At 38.6% G+C, this 17,199-nt stretch overlaps 2 non-coding genes across 2 annotated transcripts; both read left to right on the forward strand.

The window, feature by feature from the left end:
* Nucleotides 1-14,788: 14,788 nt before the first annotated feature.
* On the forward strand, nucleotides 14,789-14,877 carry trnay-gua (transfer RNA tyrosine (anticodon GUA)). Its single transcript is given in 2 exon segments — nucleotides 14,789-14,825; nucleotides 14,842-14,877. It is a non-coding gene; the product is annotated as a tRNA-Tyr (tRNA).
* A 235-nt stretch (nucleotides 14,878-15,112) lies between these two features.
* On the forward strand, nucleotides 15,113-15,185 carry trnak-uuu (transfer RNA lysine (anticodon UUU)). The gene has a single exon. It is a non-coding gene; the product is annotated as a tRNA-Lys (tRNA).
* Nucleotides 15,186-17,199: the final 2,014 nt, after the last annotated feature.

Consider the following 17,199-nt stretch of genomic DNA (forward strand, 5'->3'; position numbering starts at 1 on the left):
TGATTTATGACTGATGTCAATCCATGCCATCTTTTGGAAATGCCGGTTGGCCCGGGTTCGTAGCTCTATGTCGGGATTTCGGCTCTCGTCCACTTCAAAGAGATTTTATCACCTACAGGCCCCTTTCTCCAGACATCTCATTGCAGGATTCAACTCGGATACAGAACGGACAACACACCGGATACCAGGACTTGGAAGACTTTCAACGGAATTACAAGGGTAGGAATTGGACTTATTTACTCTTGCTTTTAAACCCAAAACCGGAAAAAAGTCATCCTACCTATGTACGATATATTGATGCATTTTGTATGACTTTTCTTTTATCTGTATTACTCCTGTATATTTTTGTTTTAAAAGACTGTTTTATGCTCTGTTTTTAGGATATTTTAAGCACATCATACTGAGGTTTCTTAAAGAACAACAATAGCAGAGCCTTTGTTTTTACTAGCTGGAGCAATTTGTTAATGCTAACTACAACATTATTATTTCCTTTTTTTAAAAACCATTAATAAATAAATTGTCATACTATATAGTATTGTATCCTATCTACAAACACTATGGACAGAACACAAATGGTTAAACATTTCTACAAAATTATACAGATTAGTCATCACCTAACAATAACAAATAGTGCTATTTATCAAGACAAATTACCAATAGCCTTCCAATGACAAACTAAAATACTAGGACAGTACATCAAACCTGCTATCCCTACATTTGATACTTTAGAACTACTGACAGCTAACGCAATTAATTGGATGCACACAAATTTACAGATATTGCAAGTACATTATGAAAATGCATTAAACACATTACTAGAAGACATTCTACAATACAAAGGAACGAACTGGAAAGATAAACTGCACCAAGCTATGACATGGGCAAAACGAAATTATGGAAATAGATTAAAGCCAGAAATTCTACATAAAACCAAGCACCGAATTGAAATCCTCCTAACTAATCAAACACAAATCGCATCAACAAACGGATTAATAGACACACAGAATGTTAATTCACAACTATGTAATCAGTTTGCTTCTTTAGCCACACTAGAACCCAACCTATCTACACAGAGACCCAAAACTGCTAGATTCTACAGTAATGTGGTAGTTTCGGATTCACAAGGCATTCACTCGTCCCCTATAGAAGAAACTCCTATCCCTACAAGACTATCATATTCTAGTCCCTTGCTCCCACACAATATACCCAAACCAAGACCAACCATAATATCAACCCCAATAGAAGAAAACCCCAGCCTCCCTAGACTACCATATACTAACCCCTTACCTCCCCGAACCATAGCCAAACCTAGACAAACCACAATACCAGCCCAGATACACCACTCTACAACAAATATGATTCCACTGGACAGCCCCATAATAGACACAAGTAATATTGACGCAGATCAGGATAATACTGATGGAACAGATTCACAATTCGAAAACAATGATAGCCTCAATACAACACCACCTCATGAAAATACACGATATACGGTTCATAGACACCCAAACACAGAGAGAAAACTAACAGATTGGCATTTAACTACAACAAAACCGATAGTAATCATAGGGGATTCCAATTTGGATACCATAGGGCAACATAATAATTCACATATACAAATCGATAGCTACCCAGGAGCCAAATTTATACATGCTTCCAGTATTCTAGAACGCACAGCCCTCAATAAGGAAGTACAACATCTAATCCTTTCATTTGGAATCAATAACAGGGACCAAAAAGTAAAAGAAACCGCAATTAAGCAATTACAGAAAATGGTTCGAACAGCAGAAATAAAATTTCCTCGGGCACAGATACATATCCCTATGATCAACTTTTCAACTCATCTGGAGGAACATACACAAAACAACATTAGAGAAATAAACTCATACATAATGAACAATTACAATAATATCACGTCAATAGACCCAACAACATATAGAACTCTCTCCGATGACATCCACTGGACTACCCAAACAGCACAAACAATCCTATACCACTGGATAAGGCATTTAAACTTATAAATCCTGTGAGCACAAACATTTCAGTGAACAGGAACACTACAGAATTAATACAACAGGACACACCTAACATATTGAACTTATCCAGAATATTCAGATTAAATATGGAACAGAGGAATCTCTTAAACAAAGGGCTTTCCTTTGTCCCGACCCCCGACCTTATTTTTTCTACACAGCTTAAAGCAGACATACAAACATATCATCGTAGATTAAAATTAGCAGATTTCTTTAAGGATACACAACATTCACCTAGACCTTTTATTCCCAAATCAACTTGGGAACCAAAAAATAATCAAATGCATCCACATATAAGACAACTAATAACAACAGACCAAAATTACAGCTACAATATACAATACAATCAAGATAACCGCTTGGATAACCTAACACAGGGGGAAAGGAGAGCTTTACAACAATTACAAAAAAATAAGAACATTATTATAAAACCAGCGGATAAAGGGGGCAGAATAGTAATTATGGACAAAACACAATATCTAACAGAAGCATATAGACAACTAGACAATACAGAACATTATCAACAATTAACAGAACCCATTTACTTACAAAATCAAATATACATACGGGACATATTACAGACCCTTAGACATACACAATACATCAATAACAAACAGGAACAATATTTAAGAGGGACCAATGCACCCAGACCAAGACAATTTTATCTACTTCCAAAAATTCACAAACACCCTTCCACATGGACCATTCCCTATCAAATCCCCACTGGTAGACCCATAGTATCAGATTGTAACAGCGAAACATACCACATTGCGGAATACATTGACCATTTCCTTAACCCCATCTCGCAAAAACACCCCAGTTATATAAAAGACACCTATGACTTCATCAACAAAATAAAATGCATAATAGTACCACATGATGCCTGGCTCTTCTCCATTGATGTCACAAATCTCTACACTAACATAGATACAATAACAGGTTTAAACACAGTCTCAAAATGGTTCAAACTTTATCCAGACATCAACAGACCAGACAACCAAATCCTACAATTATTACAAATTAGCCTAGAAAGAAATGACTTTGAATTCAATAACAAACACTTTTTACAAATAAAGGGCACAGCTATGGGAAAAAGGTTTGCACCAGCATATGCTAATATCTATATGGCTGACTGGGAACAGACGATACTAGAACAATGTACACTGCTACCTACCCACTACTACAGATTTTTAGATGACATTTGGGGAATCTGGCCCCATCCTTTAACAGAATTCAACACTTTTATACAGAAACTCAATCACCATCACCCTCACATTAAAGTAACGAGCACCATTCACAAGACCGAAATTAATTTTCTGGACACTTGCACTTATAAAGGTCCACAATTTTTGAGCACCAACAATTTAGACACAAAAGTTTTTTTTAAAGAAACCGATACACATACACTACTACATAGACACAGTTTCCATCCAAAGCACACCTTTAAAGGTCTTATCAAATCACAGTTATTAAGATTTCACCGCATCTGCACAGAAGACACAGAATTTAAGAAGGCCACCAATACACTATTTACAGCACTCTACAAGAGAGGGTACAGTAGAACCTTCCTCAGGAACATTAAAAAAACATTTTTGCAACCTAAAATTAAAGACAATAAAACTATTATACCTCTAATCACTACTTATTCCCAATATACAGTTCAAATCAACAACTCCATTAAACTAAACTTTCAAAAACAACAATCCAGACACCAGATACTCCCAAATCACAAAATAATATCTGCATATCGGAAAAACAAAAGTCTACATAACCTACTAGTCCATAGTAAATGCCAAAACACCAACCGAAAACCCAAGTCTAAACCAACCTACTTCCGTCAGCTGGCCTATATCACCAATACAAGCAATAAAACTACATTCAAGTTACAGTCAGGCATCACACATAAAACAAAAAATGCAATATACCTCATTCAATGTAAAACTTGCAATTTAAAATACATCGGAGAGACTAAAAACCAGATTAGTACTAGAATAGGTCAACACATTTATAATATTAACAAACAAAAGGATAGACGCACACATTTAGTGCAACACTTCATAGAACATCACACACAACAAATGACAGTTACAGGTCTAGAAACTAATCATAATTGGAATACAATGCAACGACAAATAAGAGAGAGACACTGGATTCACAAACTAAATACAATTTACCCATTAGGACTCAATGAAAGATTTAAAACAAACACAAAAAAATCCCAGTAGTTGCCCTCAGACCTACCCACATTTAACTTCCTACACCCCAAAAAATTAAACTTCAATTTCAAGCAATTCGTTCAGCTCAATCACAACCCCCAATTTTACAAGTCAAAAAATAAATAATAAGTCGAATCCCAAACTTACTCCTTAACCCTAAATACAAAACTACAACCTACCCTCTACCCCTTAATGTAGTCCCAAAATGTAATCTAAAACTTAAAAACTTAGCCCCAAAACCCAACCCTAACCTAACCTCAGACCCAACCCCAAAAACCCAACAAGGCCATCAAACTTAATCTCCAACCCAAATTTTAGACCCAATCCCTAAACTTTATCACCTAATTCAATCTCACAATTTAATTAGGCCCTCAAACTTAACCCCGAAATTTAACTCCTAAAACTCAACCACAAAAATACAATTAGACTAATTAAACTCAACACCTAACCTTAACTTAAGACTCAAACCCCAAACTTAACCCTTAAACTCAACCCTAAAATACAATTACCCCACAATTTAACTAGGCACTCAAACCTACCCCTAAACCCAATCCCTAAACCTAACCCTTAAACTCAACCCCTAACCCTAACCCCAACCCTAACCCCAACCCTAAATTTAACCCCTAAATTTAACCTCAAATATGAATAACCCATAATTTAATTAGGCCTTCAAGCTTAAACCTACCCCTGAACCTAAACCCTAAACCTATCCCTTAAACTTAACCCTTAAACTCAACCCTAAAATAACCCCAACCCTAACCCTAAAATATAATTAGCCCACAATTTAACTAGGCACTCAAACCAACCTCTAAACCCAATCCCTAAACCTAACCATTATTCAAATGTAACCCTCAATCCTATCCCCAATAATCAATTTCACAACTTATCCTTAAATTTATTCCCCATAACTTATTCCCCCCAAAACAAAACCCAGACTCCCTTAAAAACCTAGGTAATAGATTTCCAGACTCCATAATTAAATTTTAATCCCAATTCCAAACATTCCCCTTACTTTTAAGACGTATTCTTGTACATACAAACTTCACATCATTCAATTACACCACATCTCATCCCACTGAATTACCTTAACAAAACAGACTATAGAACGAATACTTTCGGATGCATCTTTTAAGGACACAACAATAGCCTCAACACCTGTGAGTGCCAGTGCACTTGAGGATGTCAGAGGAGCCAAAGGTTTGATTCACCTGACAACCTCAATAACCTATTTTTTTAAACCTAACCAGCCAGTGCCACCAGGTTAGGCTACATGATAAGTCAACAAAATTCAAGAAATGTACAAATGATTGATACAGAAGAATTATACAGTTTGTTTCCTTTTGCAGATTATATTAAGATCAGGAGGTCAATTACACCTTTAAAAAGGGAATTAAAAAAGACCAAAGCACTATGGGTACTTCATTTATTCAAAGGAGCAAATCCCATAGTGCATTATGAAGACCTAAAACTGCAGGATAATAACTGCAAATCACCAATATACTCACCTTCTATTACGGGAATTATATAGCACTTGAAAAAGCCTAACAATTGGCGAAACGTCGTGCAAATTCACCAAAAGATCAGGAGAAGAAGATCAACTTCAACCAACCCGGGTTGGAGAACAGTGGCTGGAGCGCTACGGCCACCAACACATTCATACTGTTATTTTCGGCAAACTCGGATACAGAACGGACAACACACCGGATACCAGGACTTGGAAGACTTTCAACGGAATTACAAGGGTAGGAATTGGACTTATTTACTCTTGCTTTTAAACCCAAAACCGGAAAAAAGTCATCCTACCCATGTACGATATATTGATGCATTTTGTATGACTTTTCTTTTATCTGTATTACTCCTGTATATTTTTGTTTTAAAAGACTGTTTTATGCTCTGTTTTTAGGATATTTTAAGCACATCATACTGAGGTTTCTTAAAGAACAACAATAGCAGAGCCTTTGTTTTTACTAGCTGGAGCAATTTGTTAATGCTAACTACAACATTATTTTTTCCTTTTTTTAAAAACCATTAATAAATAAATTGTCATACTATATAGTATTGTATCCTATCTACAAACACTATGGACAGAACACAAATGGTTAAACATTTCTACAAAATTATACAGATTAGTCATCACCTAACAATAACAAATAGTGCTATTTATCAAGACAAATTACCAATAGCCTTCCAAAGACAAACTAAAATACTAGGACAGTACATCAAACCTGCTATCCCTACATTTGATACTTTAGAACTACTGACAGCTAACGCAATTAATTGGATGCACACAAATTTACAGATATTGCAAGTACATTATGAAAATGCATTAAACACATTACTAGAAGACATTCTACAATACAAAGGAACGAACTGGAAAGATAAACTGCACCAAGCTATGACATGGGCAAAACGAAATTATGGAAATAGATTAAAGCCAGAAATTCTACATAAAACCAAGCACCGAATTGAAATCCTCCTAACTAATCAAACACAAATCGCATCAACAAACGGATTAATAGACACACAGAATGTTAATTCACAACTATGTAATCAGTTTGCTTCTTTAGCCACACTAGAACCCAACCTATCTACACAGAGACCCAAAACTGCTAGATTCTACAGTAATGTGGTAGTTTCGGATTCACAAGGCATTCACTCGTCCCCTATAGAAGAAACTCCTATCCCTACAAGACTATCATATTCTAGTCCCTTGCTCCCACACAATATACCCAAACCAAGACCAACCATAATATCAACCCCAATAGAAGAAAACCCCAGCCTCCCTAGACTACCATATACTAACCCCTTACCTCCCCGAACCATAGCCAAACCTAGACAAACCACAATACCAGCCCAGATACACCACTCTACAACAAATATGATTCCACTGGACAGCCCCATAATAGACACAAGTAATATTGACGCAGATCAGGATAATACTGATGGAACAGATTCACAATTCGAAAACAATGATAGCCTCAATACAACACCACCTCATGAAAATACACGATATACGGTTCATAGACACCCAAACACAGAGAGAAAACTAACAGATTGGCATTTAACTACAACAAAACCGATAGTAATCATAGGGGATTCCAATTTGGATACCATAGGGCAACATAATAATTCACATATACAAATCGATAGCTACCCAGGAGCCAAATTTATACATGCTGCCAGTATTCTAGAACGCACAGCCCTCAATAAGGAAGTACAACATCTAATCCTTTCATTTGGAATCAATAACAGGGACCAAAAAGTAAAAGAAACCGCAATTAAGCAATTACAGAAAATGGTTCGAACAGCAGAAATAAAATTTCCTCGGGCACAGATGCATATCCCTATGATCAACTTTTCAACTCATCTGGAGGAACATACACAAAACAACATTAGAGAAATAAACTCATACATAATGAACAATTACAATAATATCACATCAATAGACCCAACAACATATAGAACTCTCTCCGATGACATCCACTGGACTACCCAAACAGCACAAACAATCCTATACCACTGGATAAGGCATTTAAACTTATAAATCCTGTGAGCACAAACATTTCAGTGAACAGGAACACTACAGAATTAATACAACAGGACACACCTAACATATTGAACTTATCCAGAATATTCAGATTAAATATGGAACAGAGGAATCTCTTAAACAAAGGGCTTTCCTTTGTCCCGACCCCCGACCTTATTTTTTCTACACAGCTTAAAGCAGACATACAAACATATCATCGTAGATTAAAATTAGCAGATTTCTTTAAGGATACACAACATTCACCTAGACCTTTTATTCCCAAATCAACTTGGGAACCAAAAAATAATCAAATGCATCCACATATAAGACAACTAATAACAACAGACCAAAATTACAGCTACAATATACAATACAATCAAGATAACCGCTTGGATAACCTAACACAGGGGGAAAGGAGAGCTTTACAACAATTACAAAAAAATAAGAACATTATTATAAAACCAGCGGATAAAGGGGGCAGAATAGTAATTATGGACAAAACACAATATCTAACAGAAGCATATAGACAACTAGACAATACAGAACATTATCAACAATTAACAGAACCCATTTACTTACAAAATCAAATATACATACGGGACATATTACAGACCCTTAGACATACACAATACATCAATAACAAACAGGAACAATATTTAAGAGGGACCAATGCACCCAGACCAAGACAATTTTATCTACTTCCAAAAATTCACAAACACCCTTCCACATGGACCATTCCCTATCAAATCCCCACTGGTAGACCCATAGTATCAGATTGTAACAGCGAAACATACCACATTGCGGAATACATTGACCATTTCCTTAACCCCATCTCGCAAAAACACCCCAGTTATATAAAAGACACCTATGACTTCATCAACAAAATAAAATGCATAATAGTACCACATGATGCCTGGCTCTTCTCCATTGATGTCACAAATCTCTACACTAACATAGATACAATAACAGGTTTAAACACAGTCTCAAAATGGTTCAAACTTTATCCAGACATCAACAGACCAGACAACCAAATCCTACAATTATTACAAATTAGCCTAGAAAGAAATGACTTTGAATTCAATAACAAACACTTTTTACAAATAAAGGGCACAGCTATGGGAAAAAGGTTTGCACCAGCATATGCTAATATCTATATGGCTGACTGGGAACAGACGATACTAGAACAATGTACACTGCTACCTACCCACTACTACAGATTTTTAGATGACATTTGGGGAATCTGGCCCCATCCTTTAACAGAATTCAACACTTTTATACAGAAACTCAATCACCATCACCCTCACATTAAAGTAACGAGCACCATTCACAAGACCGAAATTAATTTTCTGGACACTTGCACTTATAAAGGTCCACAATTTTTGAGCACCAACAATTTAGACACAAAAGTTTTTTTTAAAGAAACCGATACACATACACTACTACATAGACACAGTTTCCATCCAAAGCACACCTTTAAAGGTCTTATCAAATCACAGTTATTAAGATTTCACCGCATCTGCACAGAAGACACAGAATTTAAGAAGGCCACCAATACACTATTTACAGCACTCTACAAGAGAGGGTACAGTAGAACCTTCCTCAGGAACATTAAAAAAACATTTTTGCAACCTAAAATTAAAGACAATAAAACTATTATACCTCTAATCACTACTTATTCCCAATATACAGTTCAAATCAACAACTCCATTAAACTAAACTTTCAAAAACAACAATCCAGACACCAGATACTCCCAAATCACAAAATAATATCTGCATATCGGAAAAACAAAAGTCTACATAACCTACTAGTCCATAGTAAATGCCAAAACACCAACCGAAAACCCAAGTCTAAACCAACCTACTTCCGTCAGCTGGCCTATATCACCAATACAAGCAATAAAACTACATTCAAGTTACAGTCAGGCATCACACATAAAACAAAAAATGCAATATACCTCATTCAATGTAAAACTTGCAATTTAAAATACATCGGAGAGACTAAAAACCAGATTAGTACTAGAATAGGTCAACACATTTATAATATTAACAAACAAAAGGATAGACGCACACATTTAGTGCAACACTTCATAGAACATCACACACAACAAATGACAGTTACAGGTCTAGAAACTAATCATAATTGGAATACAATGCAACGACAAATAAGAGAGAGACACTGGATTCACAAACTAAATACAATTTACCCATTAGGACTCAATGAAAGATTTAAAACAAACACAAAAAAATCCCAGTAGTTGCCCTCAGACCTACCCACATTTAACTTCCTACACCCCAAAAAATTAAACTTCAATTTCAAGCAATTCGTTCAGCTCAATCACAACCCCCAATTTTACAAGTCAAAAAATAAATAATAAGTTGAATCCCAAACTTACTCCTTAACCCTAAATACAAAACTACAACCTACCCTCTACCCCTTAATGTAGTCCCAAAATGTAATCTAAAACTTAAAAACTTAGCCCCAAAACCCAACCCTAACCTAACCTCAGACCCAACCCCAAAAACCCAACAAGGCCATCAAACTTAATCTCCAACCCAAATTTTAGACCCAATCCCTAAACTTTATCACCTAATTCAATCTCACAATTTAATTAGGCCCTCAAACTTAACCCCGAAATTTAACTCCTACAACTCAACCACAAAAATACAATTAGACTAATTAAACTCAACACCTAACCTTAACTTAAGACTCAAACCCCAAACTTAACCCTTAAACTCAACCCTAAAATACAATTACCCCACAATTTAACTAGGCACTCAAACCTACCCCTAAACCCAATCCCTAAACCTAACCCTTAAACTCAACCCCTAACCCCAACCCTAACCCCAACCCTAACCCTAAATTTAACCTCTAAATTTAACCTCAAATATGAATAACCCATAATTTAATTAGGCCTTCAAGCTTAAACCTACCCCTGAACCTAAACCCTAACCCTATCCCTTAAACTTAACCCTTAAACTCAACCCTAAAATAACCCCAACCCTAACCCTAAAATATAATTAGCCCACAATTTAACTAGGCACTCAAACCAACCTCTAAACCCAATCCCTAAACCTAACCATTATTCAAATGTAACCCTCAATCCTATCCCCAATAATCAATTTCACAACTTATCCTTAAATTTATTCCCCATAACTTATTCCCCCAAAACAAAACCCAGACTCCCTTAAAAACCTAGGTAATAGACTTCCAGACTCCATAATTAAATTTTAATCCCAATTCCAAACATTCCCCTTACTTTTAAGACATATTCTTGTACATACAAACTTCACATCATTCAATTACACCACATCTCATCCCACTGAATTACCTTAACAAAACAGACTATAGAACGAATACTTTCGGATGCATCTTTTAAGGACACAACAATAGCCTCAACACCTGTGAGTGCCAGTGCACTTGAGGATGTCAGAGGAACCAAAGGTTTGATTCACCTGACAACCTCAATAACCTATTTTTTTAAACCTAACCCTAACCCTACCCCTACCCCTAACCCTACCCCTAACCCCTAACCCCTAACCCTAACCCCTAACCCCTAACCCTAACCCTAACCCCTAACCCTAACCCTAACCCCTAACCCTAACCCGTTTCACCCTGAGGCCAGTTTTCTAAACCTGTGCTGTGTTGAGACCTTGTTGACCGAGGGCCATGATGGTGAAAAGCCTGGACGGCCTTCCTGGTGACAATGAGATACACAGTTGCGTCTAGGCAAGGTGTTCCCTGCTTCCATCGGCAAATATCCAGCCTGGGCAAATATTGTCTTCCGGAGGCAAGTCAAGCCAGGAACTCTGAGAGATGTTTCCATCCCCAATGTGCCACTTGTAAGAACTGTGTAAAAAGCGACAGAGAACGTGATCAGCAAAGAAACACAATTCTCCTGAGAACGACAATCATCGTGCCGATCGTAATCTCAGTGCATACCTGGATGCCCAACAAGCCAAGCCAGTGGTTCCCAAGCGTTGTAATGCCACGGCACACTTTGCTGAGACCAAAAACCTTCGCGGCGCACCAACATGAAAAAAAAAAAAAGGATTTACTAGGTATTGTCTCACCTGAATGGCAACAGGCTGCTAAAACTATTATCACACGCACATTGCATGTTAAAGTATGTCAGTAAGGGAGTAATTAAAAGGGCAAATGTGTGAAGTGCAAGGAGTGTCCTTTAGTGGTTAGGTAAAAAAGTACACAGACAAACTAAATAATCCCTTGATACAAATCATTTATTTAGTGCAGACAGACCAAGACCAGACACAATAAACTATTCGTAGTAAATATAAATTCACAGCAAAATAGGTTCAGTTCACAATATCCTATAACAAGCTGTATTTAACGAAGTGGTTAAACGTTACAAAGGGCATTACAATTGTTGAAAAACAATAGCACACGGATCAAACATGCTATCCCTGCCGTTTTATTCGATTTGATTAGACGTTTCGCGACCGAAATGTTTTGTGTGCAGACTGAACGCACACCTGAGCCGAGCACGATCACAATACATATCCACAGTTAATCTAAGCAGTATCATATTGTAACCGTTTCGGTCTGTTATCAACCCATCCGGATCCAAAACCAGGAGTCGGACACCCTTTTCGGTGGACACGCTGTTGACTTCTCACAAGCACCATCTGCCTTCACAAAGGCAGCGCTAGCAGTGGAAAGAACGAAGAACTGCAGGAGAAACGCCGGGGCTATTTAGAGCCCGATTATTCAACACAGAGGGGGGAAACCAAAGCCAAATGAGACTTAGAGGAACAGGAGACATCCAACAACAGTGTAAAGATAAAAAGGAATTCACCATCTGTCCCTTTAATCAATTGCCTTGCAGTTCCACTGTGTAGCGTTATGTTGGGTGTATTTTGATAAGAGCATTTGGGCTCTGAGCTGAAGCACTGATCTAAAGAAGACCTCTCCACCCCCAAAGTTATCAGATTTCCTTTGCTCATCAGCTTGGAACTGGTTTGCATCAAAGTGACAGTTTTGGGGAGGATGGCACCGAGAAGAGGCCAAATAGGTTGAATCCTGCTATGAGATGTCTGGAGAAAGGGACCTGTAGGTGATAAAAACTCTTTGAAGTGGACGAGAGCCGAAATCCCGACATAGAGCTACGAACCGGGGCCAACCGGCATTTCCAAAAGATGGCATGGATTGACATCAGTCATAAATCAAGCCCCCCTCCATTAGGACACTGGGGGCTGAAACCGAAATTCAATCTCAAGAACTGAAGAACCAATCACCTATTGATCTGACAGACTATAAGGAACAGTGCACAGTCTCTCTCTCTCTCTCTCTCTCTCTCTTTCTCTCTCACCTGAACCAGTAACTCGCTGCCACAGCTCAAGCTGTAGCTCTGTTGCCCGAACCGGAACCAGAAACCAACCAAGTCTTTGCCGGCAACAGAAGAGTTAAACTGGGAGAAGGAGATTGAGCCGTACGAAGAATTCTATTCAAGGACTTTATTAAAGAAAGAACTTTACAGACTGTGCATGTCCGCCTGTGCCCACCTGATCAGTGGAGTTTTACAGCTGGACAATTGAGTAAGTCGAATGTATATGAAAGTGTTCAGTCATTTAAATAGCTATTTGAGTCTTAAGAAACTTGACCCTTGGAACAAACAGGGCCCTGCTTTCCTCAAAGACTTTGTCTTCAAGTAACTACGGTGGAACCCTGCTTACAAAGAAGATTTTGTGCACAACCTTGGAGCCTTCAAACCAGTGGAAAATCTGTTTGGAAAAGACTCTAATTTCGCGAAACCCCAACTTCCAGGTGCATCGACTGAGTGGAAGTTCTTGGACAAAGCCGAACCGCACTGCCTTTGTTACAAACCACACGGACCATGTGCCGTGTGCTGTGATCTGAGCCCGAAGACAGAGAGGCCTCTCTGCGACGAAGTTCAGATAAGTTTAACAGTTTGGAGTTCATGATTCATGACATTTGAGAAATCAATTAGAAATGTTATTCTGTGATTCATAACTCTAGAATGTGTAATATCATTTAGTTTTCTTAAATATAAATGTGTGTTACATTAAACTGTTTTGTTGATAATTTTAGAAATAAAATCTGTCAACCCCGAGAAATATCTTCTCATTCCTGATTAACTGTTTAGTCTGAAATTGACACAAGTCAATAGACGTTAGATTATTGGTGGCCCTGCCTATCCTTGATCATTGAATAATAATCAGTTAAGGGAAATTGTGGTAACAAGTAATGATAGGATCTTTCTCGGCACCTAAACGTAAATGAGACTGATATATATATATAACGAGAAGTTACCTGACATAAATACTAACCTGCGTAGTTATTTAATGTCTGACTAACAATACTAAGGAGAGACTCACCTTCGTCTTACTAACCGGTATTGTAGTTAATGTGTTTATAAGCTTTTTTGTTTAACGATTTGTGTGTTATCATATGCGATCCCATGGTCTTTGATTTGGTCACGGAAGTGATTTGTCTTTGATTTGTTGATCTAGAGTTGAATTTTAATTAGCTTTTCCCTTTTGTATAATTAGTGTAGTGCTACATTTAGTTTTTGTTTTTGAATAAATTTAACAATTTATATCTTTGGAATTGGTGTCTGTGTCCAATTATTACAGAAATTGAGTTCTACAAGATTCCAGGATTCGTGATAAGGTGATACTATAAATTCACTTCTTAAATTGAAATTTATAAGTGTACCTTACGATACAACTGATAGCACTGCAACTCAGTGTAGGTGTGCGTTCAGTCCGGCAAACACAACATTTCAGTTATGAAACGCTTTCTACAGGTGATGTATAAATGTAATATTTTCACACATTTGAATAAGTTTGATTTGATACAAGATTTATGAAGTTGACCAAACAAAATGACATAATATTTTTCAGGGGATAAAAATCTCACGACACAATTGGGTAGTCCTCACGGCACACGGGTTGAAAACCACTGAGCCAAGCCACGGTGCTACTTGGCTTTGCACTGCCACTGAGACTGCCAGGCGAAGATGCTGAGTAGCTAACCTTCGATAGCTCAGTTGGTAGAGCGGAGGACTGTAGGTTTCAGGCAGCGGGCATCCTTAGGTCGCTGGTTCAATTCCGGCTCGAAGGAAGGCGTGATTATGGTTTGACATTGGTTTTGGACGAGCTCCCAAATGTCAAGCCATTGGATTTGCATGAGGACAAGGAGAAAACCCCGGAAATTCGGATTTGTTGTGGAGAACTCGCATTGCCCAAACATCTCATATGCATGTGACCCTTGTCACCCTGAGCCCAGTTTTCTAAACCGGCCAGAAAGCGGTCTGGAAAAATCATGAAGCCAACACATTGTGAAGCACTTCACTGCAGCCCAGGTAGCTCAGCCGGTAGAGCATCAGACTTTTAATCTGAGGGTCCAGGGTTTGAGTCCCTGTTCGGGTGCCTTGTTGACCGAGGGCCATGATGGTGAAAAGCCTGCATGGCCTTCCAGGTGACAATATGCAGTTGCGTCTAGGCAAGGTGTCTAGTCCTCTTTGCTTCTTTCGGCAAATATCCAGCCTGGGCAAGTGTTGTCTTCCAGAGGCAAGTCAAGCCAGGAACTCTGAGAGATGTTTTTGCCGTTGACGACGTGTCACTTTAGAACAGCACAACATGCATCTCTACTTGACTTGGCACAATCTGTGAGGGTTGGGCCAACACAACGTGTCCACACATTTGCAGGCGTCTTGAAATACTTGGAATGACCTGTGGCCCCATGCCATGCAGAAGTCCACAGCTATGCGTGTCAGCATGCTCTGCTCCTCATCCCCAATGTGCCACTTGTAAGAACTGTGTAAAAAGCGACAGAGAACGTGATCAGCAAAGAAACACAATTCTCCTGAGAACGACAATCATCGTGCCGATCGTAATCTCAGTGCATACCTGGATGCCCAACAAGTCAAGCCAGTGGTTCCCAAGCGTTGTAATGCCACGGCACACTTTGCTGAGACCAAAAACCTTCGCGGCGCACCAACATGAAAAAAAAAAAAAGGATTTACTAGGTATTGTCTCACCTGAATGGCAACAGGCTGCTAAAACTATTATCACACGCACATTGCATGTTAAAGTATGTCAGTAAGGGAGTAATTAAAAGGGCAAATGTGTGAAGTGCAAGGAGTGGCCTTTAGTGGTTAGGTAAAAAAGTACACAGACAAACTAAATAATCCCTTGATACAAATCATTTATTTAGTGCAGACAGACCAAGACCAGACACAATAAACTATTCGCAGTAAATATAAATTCACAGCAAAATAGGTTCAGTTCACAATATCCTATAACGAGCTGTATTTAACGAAGTGGTTAAACGTTACAAAGGGCATTACAATTGTTGAAAAACAATAGCACACGGATCAAACATGCTATCCCCGCCGTTTTATTCGATTTGATTAGACGTTTCGCGACCGAAATGTTTTGTGTGCAGACTGAACGCACACCTGAGCCGAGCACGATCACAATACATATCCACAGTTAATCTAAGCAGTATCATATTGTAACCGTTTCGGTCTGTTATCAACCCATCCGGATCCAAAACCAGGAGTCAGACACCCTTTTCGGTGGACACGCTGTTGACTTCTCACAAGCACCATCTGCCTTCACAAAGGCAGCGCTAGCAGTGGAAAGAACGAAGAACTGCAGGAGAAACGCCGGGGCTATTTAGAGCCCGATTATTCAACACAGAGGGGGGAAACCAAAGCCAAATGAGACTTAGAGGAACAGGAGACATCCAACAACAGTGTAAAGATAAAAAGGAATTCACCATCTGTCCCTTTAATCAATTGCCTTGCAGTTCCACTGTGTAGCGTTATGTTGGGTGTATTTTGATAAGAGCATTTGGGCTCTGAGCTGAAGCACTGATCTAAAGAAGACCTCTCCACCCCCAAAGTTATCAGATTTCCTTTGCTCATCAGCTTGGAACTGGTTTGCATCAAAGTGACAGTTTTGGGGAGGATGGCACCGAGAAGAGGCCAAATAGCAACAGAGCTACAGCTTGAGCTGTGGCAGCGAGTTACTGGTTCAGGTGAGAGAGAAAGAGAGAGAGAGAGAGAGACTGTGCACTGTTCCTTATAGTCTGTCAGATCAATAGGTGATTTGTTCTTCAGTTCTTGAGATTGGATTTCGGTTTCAGCCCCCAGTGTCCTAATGGAGGGGGGCTTGATTTATGACTGATGTCAATCCATGCCATCTTTTGGAAATGCCGGTTGGCCCGGGTTCGTAGCTCTATGTCGGGATTTCGGCTCTCGTCCACTTCAAAGAGATTTTATCACCTACAGGCCCCTTTCTCCAGACATCTCATTGCAGGATTCAACTCGGATACAGAACGGACAACACACCGGATACCAGGACTTGGAAGACTTTCAACGGAATTACAAGGGTAGGAATTGGACTTATTTACTCTTGCTTTTAAACCCAAAACCGG

Source organism: Amia ocellicauda, unplaced genomic scaffold (assembly GCF_036373705.1).
Source record: "Amia ocellicauda isolate fAmiCal2 unplaced genomic scaffold, fAmiCal2.hap1 HAP1_SCAFFOLD_26, whole genome shotgun sequence".
Lineage (NCBI taxonomy): Eukaryota > Metazoa > Chordata > Actinopteri > Amiiformes > Amiidae > Amia > Amia ocellicauda.